This window comes from Myodes glareolus, chromosome 2 (assembly GCF_982192425.1).
Source record: "Myodes glareolus chromosome 2, mMyoGla1.1, whole genome shotgun sequence".
Taxonomy (NCBI): Eukaryota; Metazoa; Chordata; class Mammalia; order Rodentia; family Cricetidae; genus Myodes; species Myodes glareolus.
This window is the reverse complement of record NC_142027.1, coordinates 43098630-43110654: the sequence shown is the minus strand read 5'-3', so window position 1 is coordinate 43110654 and position 12025 is coordinate 43098630. Positions and strand designations below refer to the sequence as shown.

The window sequence follows — 12025 nt, the reverse complement described above, 5'->3', positions numbered from 1 at the left end:
CCGAACTTGTGAGAGCTCACAAACTCTAGACCTATAGCTGGGGAGCAAATCAGGCCCTCTGCATGTAGGCGACAGCTTTGCAGCCTGGTCTGTTTGTGGGACCCCTGGGAGTAGGACCAGGCTCTCTCCCTGGTTCATGAGCTGGCTCTTTGAAGCCCATGTGTATGGTGGGATGCCATGGCTCAGCCTTGATGCAGGATGGGGGATTGATCCTGCCTCAACTGACTATGCCAGGCTTTTTTGACTCCTTATCCTTTCTGAGAAGTAGATGGGAGTAGGTTGAGAAGAGGCAGAGGAGGGGGAAGATGGAGGAGAGAAGGGAGGGGAGACTATAGTTGTTAAGTAAAATAAATTTAAAAATTAAGGAAACAAATAGAAAGCTCCCTTGTGTAATTTTGGCATATAATGGTCTGTATGCTTGTCATAATGTTTATATTATTTATGTGTTTTGGTCATTTTTTATATTGTGTCAAATGGACATCTTTGCAGAACTTGAAAAGACATTGAAAAAACACTTAGACTTTTAGTTCTACGTAAAAGTAAGAATAAACCCAATTCATTTTGACAAGGAAAAAGATGTGTACTCAAAAGTTCTTTATTTTTCTCTCAATCAGAACTCTTTCAAATGACTTTCAGATGGTTATTTTCATTAGAAAACCGGTGATTAAAGCTTCAGACATGCCTGAACTTGCCATATTGAGTAACGGTGATTTTTATTTTGATTCGCCGAACCACTACTCTTGACTATTGAATGAAATAGCTCATTGAGTCACTTTTACATTTTACTACATTTGCACCTTAGTTTAAAAACAAAGAACTTAATTTTTTAAAAGTCTAATAAAATGTATTTTTGATCTTTCTACCACAACTTTACAAGCACTTCCCCTCCTTTGCCCTGTAATAATCACCTTCTGCATTTTTATGATATAGTTGGACATTATTATTGTAATTTTTTACTGGGTGAGCCCATCAATGTCCCTGGCAGCAAGAATTTGTTACAAGAAATCCAGAAGCTGAGTTTGTAGTTGGTTGTAACAATGACAGAGTTTCTCTGAGATTTAGTTCATAGTGTTCCCCAAGAGTTGATACAACCATGCCATGCCTCTGCCCTCTGGTTTCTCCAACAACCTCCATCAACTTGAATCCTATAAGCAATCTATTACTAAAACAAACATGTATGTTTTATTCAATGACTTTGCATTGTGAGTATTTTATTTGGAGAACATCTGATTTTGATAAAACCCAGTCCAAATAGTTGGCAGTATCTGTATTAAAAATGTAATAGCTTAGTAAGATCATTAAATTGTTTGCATTCCTCCAGGTGTTCTTAATGGATTCATATTGAGACAGGTCATGATTGTGTGGTGGGATGCTGTGCCGGATGTGTCTTTTTGTTCAAGCGAGTCTCCAGCACAAGAGCACAAGGAACCCAAAGAATCTTAACAAATCAGCCTTTCAATTATAAACTAAAACTACACTGTAAAAAAGTCATTGTGCTGCTATATATTAGGAACTCGCAAGTTGTGAGTCCAAAAGTCACACTTAAAACCAGGCACCGGTAATAAGCATGGGGTGGTGTGGCTATTATGAGATAATGTCTACTTGTCAGAAATGGGTGCTATGTTGTGGACTTTTTTTCTATCAAAGTTCAAAAGTTAATGATGTACTTTATACTTTTTGCTTCTACTGAGACATCAGTTAAAGAATAAAAGATTCTGCCATGCTGGTATTACTTTTTACTGTGGATATATTATATATCACATGTGAACAAAACCACATTTGTTCTATCATGCGGTGTTTCAAACATCCTAGATTGTCCTTGGGAAAATTCAGTCCATATCACTTCAGTCATCTGAAATGAATAATTTCTTCATTATAGCTCATAACCCCAAACTATAAAATATCAGCTGGAAAAAAATGGGCCCAATTAAGAGAAATATGATAATGGTAGAAAAACACATATAGACATGTTTGAGAGATGATAAGATTATTTTAATTTTCCCATTTGCACTGGAATTATTTATTTTACAAATCTCCAGATCTTTTATTACCTAAAATCCTTTGCTGAATCATGAAAAGAAGCTTAAGTCAGCAATTTTTCCTGTACAATCTAGCAGTTAACATCTGGCGAACACTTGGATACCTACTCTGCTCCTATGGAAATGATTATTCTGAGACTCTATTTCAACATGCATGGACTTAAAAATCAGCTAGGCTCATACTCCGCATGTTAGAGTAAGTTTATTTTTTAAGCTTGATATTAGTGATAGTCTCAGGTCTTTTTCAGCAGTGTAGATAGTATGGGAGACAGTAGATAGTACTGCAGAAAGGCTGGGTACCTGTCTGCCTAATTGTTTATGAACTCCATGGCAACAAGCCTCTGTTTCACCTGTAGACCAACTCAAGGCTGGTGCCTCCCTCCCTCTTCAAACTTACATTTAGACTTGGCTGGCCAGTAGAATGAAGGACGAGTATCCCTGTTTGCCTCTTCTTGTAGCACCACGGGCCTGGGGCCTGTCTTGTCACAAGATTTCCTTTATTTCCAGAACAGCTTCTGAAGTAGAAAAATGAACATGCTTTAAGTTTGATAGTAAATCCAGTTTATCATATGAGAAATTATATAGTAGAAATGTATAAACACATAGAATATTTTGGTGCACGTTCAAGACGCAATAGATATTCTTATGTATTGATATGAAGAGAGCAAGTGAGTATGTGTTTTACTTTTATTTTAACAACTATCTGTATATTTTTATAAATGTGTTGCTATATTTTAGCTCTGGAATCTCTTCAGAGGTCCATATGTTAGATGACTGGTTGGTCCATATAGTCATTGGGAGACAGTGGAACATTTGAGAGGTGTGGCCTAGTAGGAGGGTGTAGGTCCCTGGGGGAATGCCCTTGAGGAAACATTGGTACCCTGAAATTTCTCCTTTGTTTTGCGGCTATCACAAGGTGAGCAAGCCTCCTCTTTCACTCACTGCCACCATAATGTACCACTAGAGGATCAAAACAACAGAGTCAAGAGCTCATGGCCTGAAATTCTGAAATCAGAAACGCTTCTTTTTTTTTTTTTTAACACATTGGTTAAAGACACACATGTACGAATTTATACAAATAGATCATGCACCTTTTGTCTTTATTAGTTTCCATCACCATGTACTAAGTTCTCATTCGTTCCATTCCTGCTGACAAAGATTAGAGACCCTTTGATGTGTGCATTTACTACATAGGAAGTCAATTTGTGAGAAAGTCTCCAAAGTCATACATTTTCCATCTCATCTGCATTCAGCTGAATTAGAAGTTATTCTTAGTTAATTATCAAAAAGGTCATGGTGGGCTTTGATTTGTGTAAATTTTCTTTCAATGTTGACACAACTCAGGCAGATAGACACACTTCATACATCTCCCTCATTCAGATGAGTTACAAAGCATGTGAGATCTTCCCACTGAAGGCAGGTTTCAGAATTTCACTGCTTTTCGTAACAGATACTCTCATTTGAGAGCGTGCCCCTACGCTCAAAAACTTCTGAAGCTGGTTTATGAAGGAACAAGAGGCTGTCCCCTGGGCTAGGCTGTGGTCTTTGGAGCGTGGGCATCTGACAAGTATGTCTGACCACCTTCAGACCACACACAGAAGCCTTACGATGGTCTTTCACTGTCAGCCTTTCACAGTTTAGTCTTCCTTCCACCCCTCACCCAGGAATCCTTTCCCCAAGACCACTCTATGAATGGGCTCTAACTCATTTAAATCTCAGTTTGAACATCTCTCTCTCACAAAGGACCTTCTTGCTCAGCTCTAAAATAAACCACTGATGCACATGCTTTAATTCTACACTAGCATTAGAACTTCCTTCTTTGTGCATCATATTCACTTACAGTCTGTTTTCATACGAACTTCTCCTCTCCTCCAGTAACTTTCCTTTCCTTCCCTCTCTCAATTGCATTCTCTTTCTCTTTTCCTTGACAGGGTTTCAGATAACCCAAGCTAGCCTCAACCTCATTATGTAGCTGAGGATGACCTTGAACCTCCGCACCTCTTGCCTCTACCTCTCAAGGAACTATCGGCAGGTACCAGCATACCAACCTCTAGTTTCCTACCTGGGGGGGGCAGTAAACTTGTTTCTTTTAGACAAAAACATCTTCTTGTAACTAGAACTGAGCCTGGCATATGGTTCAGTATTTTAAATACTTGTTAGGCCCCTTATAAATAAACACATCTTGCAATTCTAAAACACAGAACTCAACAGGGAAAGAAAACCAGCACTTGAGATTTTGAACACTTTATTTTCTTTTTAAGACAGAAATTTTAAACTCTATGGGTATTTTAAAAGACTTTGATGGTTCTGATTAGAGTTAAGTACATTCCTTCTATTTGGAAGAAAAGAAAAACCCACAAACAAAATCACAGCAGCGTAAAATTTTTTCAGGAGTATGATGAGAGCTCCCTCGTCAGATCACATACTTTTGAAACTGTATCACCATTCAGCAGGCTCTTTGCTTTGAAATGAAGAATGTTTATCTCTCACCAATATTTGATTGCTGTTGAACATGTGGTTATTTACTGGATAAAGAGAAGTCTTAGTAAAAAGACTTTCTTTTATCATTATAATCATTGAAAACAATCTTGTTTTGTTTTAATTTTATTATTTTGTTTTTTGAGACTGGCTTAATTCAAGAATCTAGAATAAGGTGGCATATTTACTGCATTTGGTAAGTGGAATGAGAACTGTTCCCTGTGATACCACTCATTGTGGGATACAAGAGCCTTGTGGGTTGGGCTTCACTAACCAGGTATGATCTATGATCATAAGATTTTATACTACTGAGATTTAATTCTATAAAACCATTGAGTATAATGTGTATTGCTATTCCAAATTGTTATTTATAGATGTGCCATAACATTTCAGGAAGCATACAATATTTTCTCAGACATCTAGACATACATACACACAGTTTCAATACAGATACACAGCCTCTCCTAACCAGACTTGAATTTCCAACATAAAGCAGGCTAATGATATTCTTTTGACTTCTGAAGAAAGAGGGGATACATAAATGTGCCCTTTGGGCCAGTTCCTTGCTAATTTTGTTATCTGCCTAATCTCAATTAATTTTACAACTGTGCCACAAATGAATAGAGGCAGGGAGATGAAAGATTATATTTTTTTGCACAGCACTGAAGGAAAAATTTGGCAAACTAGGAATCAGTAAAACAAAACTGCCTAGTCTTATCTCATCAACATCATCCAGGGACTAAATTTCAACTTTTGCAAGGGATACTAAATATTACCTTACTGATGCATCAAGAGCATGACCAATGTTCACTGCTCAACATTCCTACAAAACAGTATTGCAACTGTATATTTGAGTTGTTCAGAAATGGATGAACTTAGGAAGAAATTGAGTTAGGCACCTTGAAGCTACTGGAAGCCATGTAGAAAAATCTATTGATTTAGTCCATGATTGATATAATGTTTGGAAGAGGAGAGAGCCCATTATCATTTTAATTAACAGAAACTCGAGGCTATATATTATGAAATTTCTTTCTACTGGAACAGGATCAAATCTTAATTAACAACTGAATCTTGATAAATAGAAGAAAGGAAGACATTCTCGGGTCATATTAAGCCACCACCAAGAATCTAGATTGCTAAATTACTGGCTTTCTTTTAAACATGATTAGTGAGACATTCATTTCTTCTTTCTTATAAAACACATCAGTGGTCTCATGACTCTAGTTATAAGGTCCAAAGGCGCCAACACTGATGGATTTGGGAAAAACTGAAAATACTTGCATCTCTAAGGTATATATGACATGATTGGATTATAGTACTTTGAAATGGGGACAATAGGAATGTGGAATCAATTATTTTTTTTTTTTAGTAAATTTTATTAAATTATAAAAGTTTCCATTTCCGCCCCCCCTCCCAACACCCTCCCACTCCCCCCACTCCCCCCCTCCTTCCCCTCCGTCCCCCAGGGCAGTCAGGGTTTCCTGCCCTGTGGGAAGCTCCAGCTCCCTCCCCCTCCCTCCAGGTCCAGGAAGGCGAGCGTCCAAACAGACTGGATCCCCAAAATCCAGCATATGCAGAGGAAACAGGTCCCAGTGTCATAGTCAATGGCTTTTCAGAAAGACCCCGGGCCAGCCACAGTCAGAGAATCCGGCCAAATTCCGAGAATCTGGCTAGATCACGTCCTCGTTCAGTCCCAGTCCGGCTGGCCCTGGTAAACTCTCATCAGATCCGAGGTCCGGAGGGGGAGCGGAAGGAGGAGGAACATGAAAAACGAAATCAATACTGCGAGGGATGCTATCACCCACTGATACAAGGAATCAATTATTAAAGATGCAAATGTACTTGAGAAATGGTAACTTTAGTTTGGAAGGCTAGAGGAGAGGAACTTCCATGGTTGGGATCTGAAATGGCCTTCACTATAATTCAAGTGTTGATATTTGACAGAAAGTCTCGCTGAGATATTTTTACTGTTGGTGCATCTGTCAATCACTTTTTTTGCAGCATGTTTTATTTCCCGGAGGCATGCCATCTTTACTTAGAAAATAAGAAAGACACACACTTTCTTGGAAAAGCAAACAATGAAATAACTCTTCAGATAGGCTACAATGTTAAGAATATAATGGTGATTCAGGCTGGCAAGAAGTCATCCAAATAACATGGTAAAACAAACAAAGGTTATGTCTTTTTAATTGTAAATAGTTAAAGGGAATAAGATATAAAGTCTTCTTTTATGGATCTAGATATTTGACAATATAGAACAAATCTTAAGCTGAACCAAAATATAAAAGTATGTGTAAATTTTTAGGCTTAAGCTAGCTGTATTTTAACATCTTTGCTTTAGGTCATCTCATTATTTCCTTTATGACTAATTAGCAATGTCTACACAATGATTGATTTGGTAATCAATTAATTAAATGTAAATATCTTACCTACAATAATCTGTTAAGCAATTTGTTTTCAAAAGTTAAAGGCTGGCATATTCCTGTTTAATTGACTCTTGTACCTTCAAAACACATGTGAAAAACTTCAAATTTATCTTGTTACTTGTTCTGTGAAATAGACATGAATAAGAGCATGGTTGGGAGAAGGAGGGAGAGAGAAAAAGATTTTCTATGATCTTGGGAAGGGACCAAGACTTTGAAATATCCCAGCAAGAACAGGATGAGAACCAGACTCCAGACATCAAAGCGTGGTTGAGGTCCAATTTTGGTGTGGTCATACTGACTTCAGTGTTCTAGATGATAATTTTATTATTATTATTATTTGAATGTGATAATTCTTTCCTCCCCTAACAATGAAATTAAATTGTCTATTACCTAAGGTAAAATTTTGCTTTCAAAAATCTTTTCCACAAAGTTATAAATGAAGTTGTAGCAAAGCAATACTAGTGAGAGCTGTTATTTATTAGGGTGTCTTATATCTAGGCTCTGTCTAGGTATACTTTATATTTGATTCAGTCTTCATCACACTTCCACAATATGGCATCATTCTTATTTTTTATTGTTTTTATTAAGTTATATATTTTATCACTTAATATAAGCTTAAATAATGTATACACACTCATTTTAAAGATTAACCTTTTTAGTATTTTAATTATGAATATGTATGTATATATGTCTGTGTATGTGCATATGTAATCATGAATATATGTGTATCTCTGTGTGTGTGCATGCACGAGTGTGTATGTGTATGTGTGAGATTTGTCTATATATGGGTTATGCATATGAGCACAGGTGTTCATGGAGGTTCAAGGCATCAGTTTTCCCTACACCTAAATTTATAGGTGGTTGTGAGTTCCCCAAAGTGGGCACTGGAGGCAGAACTCTGTTCCTCTGGAAGAACAGGATGCACTTTTAATCAAAGAACCATCTCTCTAGCCCTTGCTCATCTACATTTTAAAGACAGAAGCTAAGTTCGTTTCATTCTCCCTGAAACACAGTGAATGGCTCATCGCTGGTGCCTAGAAAATATTTCTTAGATTAAGTGAAATGTCATTTCTTATGCTTACCCCGAGGGATAGGTTTCTGTTAGTCATTCTGTCCTTTTAAAAACACAACTTTGAAGATCCCTAAGGAAAAATGGAATTTTTAACCCAACAAGCAAAGTGGAGTGACTCACCCCTGTCTTTCTGGGTGAGTGAGGACCACTGAGAGATAAAGGGAAGATTGGAGGGCATTTTTACAGGGATGGGTGGGAAGGTGGAAATACTAATTCTACTAAAAACGACTTGAGCTTTCTATGGGTTAAAACCAAAGACATAAGACAACCAGGATGCTGTGAACTTACAGTGTTTTGTGGGTGCACTCGATGCAATAGCCCCAAGTGACCACCAGTGGTCTAAACTGAGAACCCCAACAAGATGGGACCTGCACACAAAAAGTGGGAAGGTCATGCTTGGGGGCAAACTCCTAAATAAATGCTATCTTGTTTGCTTTGTTATTTTCAATTTCCAATCCTGATTTATTAGCCTTTCCAGTTGCCTGCTCACACTGTTCAATACCCTGATGATCCCTGACAGCAATTATACTTTGCTTATTCTCCTACACATAGGAGAATCAGGATATTACAAAGACTCCTCTCTCTGAGTCCATTCTTTACAGCTTTGATCAATCAATGCACAGTATTTTGTTTTTAACTTTCAATCATACCAGGCACCATTGTTGCCAAACAGTCACACCTGCACATGTGTGCACAGTGTTGTATAAAGTAAATGAAACAGACTGCACACCTTGCCTCTAGGAGCTCGCAATAAAAACCCAACAACTGATACAGTGAAAACAATGGGTAAACAGATGGACAGCTGTGTAAACAGAAAACAGAATCAATTAGAGGATTTGCTACAAAGTGCTAGAGCCGCTGCTGTTTTTAGCTGGACCCGAAGCAAGTGAAATGCTCAGTCTGCAGAAAACTTGATGTAGTTCGTTTTGAAGATAAGGGAGGAGAGACTGATGAGGAAGGAAAGAAGTTTCCTTCTGGAGCAAGAGGAAAAGGATGTTTCCCACTCCCCACTCGAAGGGTTCGTGTACTGTTACTTTGGTCTCCTCTATTTTCTAAAAGATTTGGTTGTAACCAGCCTGCAGAAGGAAAATGAAAATGTATTAAGCAGTGTACAGCCTGCCAGGGAGATTTCATAAGCCTTCTTTCTTTCCACTGGAAACCAGGCTAAAAAGAAAATAAAAACCAGAATGTATTATAATTGTACATTCCACTTATAACCAACGAGCAGATGCCAATTGATTTTCCAAGGAAATGATTACTTTGGGATGTTCTCAGGAGCAATGTCACTCGCCATTCTGGGGCAGGCACTGGGCTTTAACAGAACTGGAACTGCACCTATGGAGCTCCGCTGAGAGCGAATTCCTGCGTCTCTGCTCCAGCCACCCAAGGCTGATGGGTATCTTTCTTCTTGTAAATATATCCAGATAGGAACTTGAAACTCCCCCCTCCCCGGGATCTTTTCCAAGGTTTATAAAGCCTTTGGTGCCAGGGAAAAATCTTTCCATCTCACTTAAATTCCTTTATTTGTAATTTAAATTAATTTCCTCTCTTTTCCTCATCAGAGAGGACACCAGGCATCGCTCCCACCCCCTGCCTAGTCATTTCCCCACAGACAACTGAAGCACACACCCGGGCCTGGCCTCAGACATACACGACTTCTATTTCATGTCTATTTCGTGTCTATTTATAATCTTTCTTTTTCTCTTCCCAACTTTATTCTCTGTATTTTTTTCTTTCTATTAGAAACTTGCTGAAGAGCTCTTAGAATTGTCATCTCATTATTGATTTAATGAGGATTATTCTACAAATATTGGCATGTCAGTATATTCCATTTCTCTAATCCCTGCCAGGTTTGAATTGATTAGGTCATACAAAAACTAAAGAGCTCCAGAATTTATGCTTCCTCGAAACTGGGGAGATGACCTCAAGACCTGGATGGCCACTTACTAGCTCTTCACAACTTGTATAATTTATCTCTAAACATCATGGCGGAAGAATGAGATTTTTTTCTACCTTTGAAACGAAATGATGGATCAAATAATTTTATAGTAATAACCATCTTTAGTACTCAACTGTTTTATGGATGTAGTCTGAGTGTTCTTTTGGTCCAAAGAGACATTATTGTCCCTTAATAGTCATTATTTTTGTTCTTGGTGTCATTTTATTACTGATTTCTCTAGCAACAACCCCAGAATTACAACTTGAATTTCTCTATTAAGGAATATTTAAATACTTTTAATATAACTTCTCTCAGTACGTTTGGTCATACAATACATATATTTACTGCTAGTTTTTCCACATATTCCGTATTATTTTTTTCAGTAAATTATTGCCTGAATATTTTTGCAAAGTCACTGATACCAAATGAGGTGTTTTTGTTTTTGTCTTTTAAGATCAAGTGGCTTTTAGGCAAGGAGGAAAGCAGTCTGCAAAACTGTGACTACGAATCTGCTCTGTCCACATGGTTGTATTTCTTCCCTTGCATGCCCAGTGAACTTAAAAAAATGAATCTTTTGAGACTATGATACCACCCAGATTTCCCTTTATTCCACAAACTTAAATACTATAGAATTAAAACAAATATAACACCAAAACAATTGTCAAAAGAAGGGCTTTGAAAGCAGTCAGTGGATGTGAGTTTTTTGGAGGGTTGATCTTATTCTGCTGTGATGATCCAGTGTCATTTTTCTCCTCCTTCCCCTTTAAAGCTCCTCACCCCCTCCTAGAAAACTCTCTGCTACAATATCCTTAGAGGATTTGTGTGATGGTAGCTGGGTGTGACAGGGGCACCTATCCCCTAGCAGTGTGGCCTATCCTGCTCTTTCTCTAGAAGACACACCATTCCTTAAAGTTATCTTCTGTTTGACTTGAAGAAAATATTACAAAGCTAATAGCTAATTAAGTAATGGAAGTCTGAATTCAGTTGTACTCCAGATAAGAAAGCAGAATGAATGCTGGTTGTAGAGTCATGTCTGTTTTCACCTGTGCTAAGGTTGTCAGAAGTTTATTTATTTTGCCTTAACAAAATGGCCTCAGTTTTAAGCCATTTCTTTTTGTTTCCTGTAAGGATCACCACGCCTTTCTCCTCCTTTCTTTCAGCCTTGACCTTCGAACTTCTGTGGTGGCTCGGAGTGACCTGAGCACAAAGCAGGTGCTCTGGACTCTCGGCTGACCCCTTTGACAGTTTGTTCCATCTTATGCTACATAGCTCATACTCCCATGTGCCTGAGCAACTCAGATTTTTGGACCAATAGCCATGGCACGTGGCAGTAAGCCAGCCTTACTGGAGCTGGTGGTGAGCAAGGGAGATGGCATGCTCGTGTTATCTTTGGGTAACTCCCTATGTTCTGGATGGCTTGGGAACACTCTCTGCCATTCCTTTCATCCTTTAAGCCCTTTCTTTTATCCAAGAGTTCTCTTCTGTTCAGTCTCTTTCTTTCTCTCTTCTCATTTTTTTTAAAAATTATGTATTTTAAACTTTATTTTAAATAAAATACAGCTGCATCATTTCTCTCTCCTCACTCCAACCCTTTTCATATTTCCCCTCCTCTTTTAAGTTCATGGCTTCTTTTTCTTTATTATTACACACACACACACACACACACACACACACACACACACACACCATAAGCTTAATACAACCTGTTGAGTTCAATAAGTGTTGATTCTATATGTTTAGCCGGTACCATTTGGTATTAGATAGTCAATGGTGGCTCTTTCCTAGGAAGACTGACCTGCTCTTCTTATTCTTATACATAGTCTATAATCATCAAGAAACCAAGATGTTCCAGAAAATGGGGGTTGGGAGCTAAGGAATTCCTCATGAAGATTTCTGTTAGTTTTTGCTTGTCGGAAACTTTACTGTCCTTTAAAGTTCTCGACCTAAAGGATCCTCTTTCCTGTCTATTTTGATTCCAAACACCACAAATGCCTCTTCTTAGTAACAGTTTGGTGCTAGACCCTAGATTTTGGACACATGACTAGTTCTTTCATTTTTCCTACTCACTCAC

The 12025-nt window shown here is 38.1% G+C and overlaps 1 protein-coding gene across 1 annotated transcript in view; it reads right to left on the bottom strand.

Annotated features, from left to right (window-relative positions):
* The window catches only part of Col8a1 (collagen type VIII alpha 1 chain), a 122876-nt gene that overhangs the window by 47257 nt on the left and 63594 nt on the right, over positions 1-12025 (bottom strand). Inside the window, 1 exon segment of the mRNA XM_048422610.3 lies at positions 2437-2554. The gene's annotated coding sequence lies outside the window, so the exon portion shown is untranslated.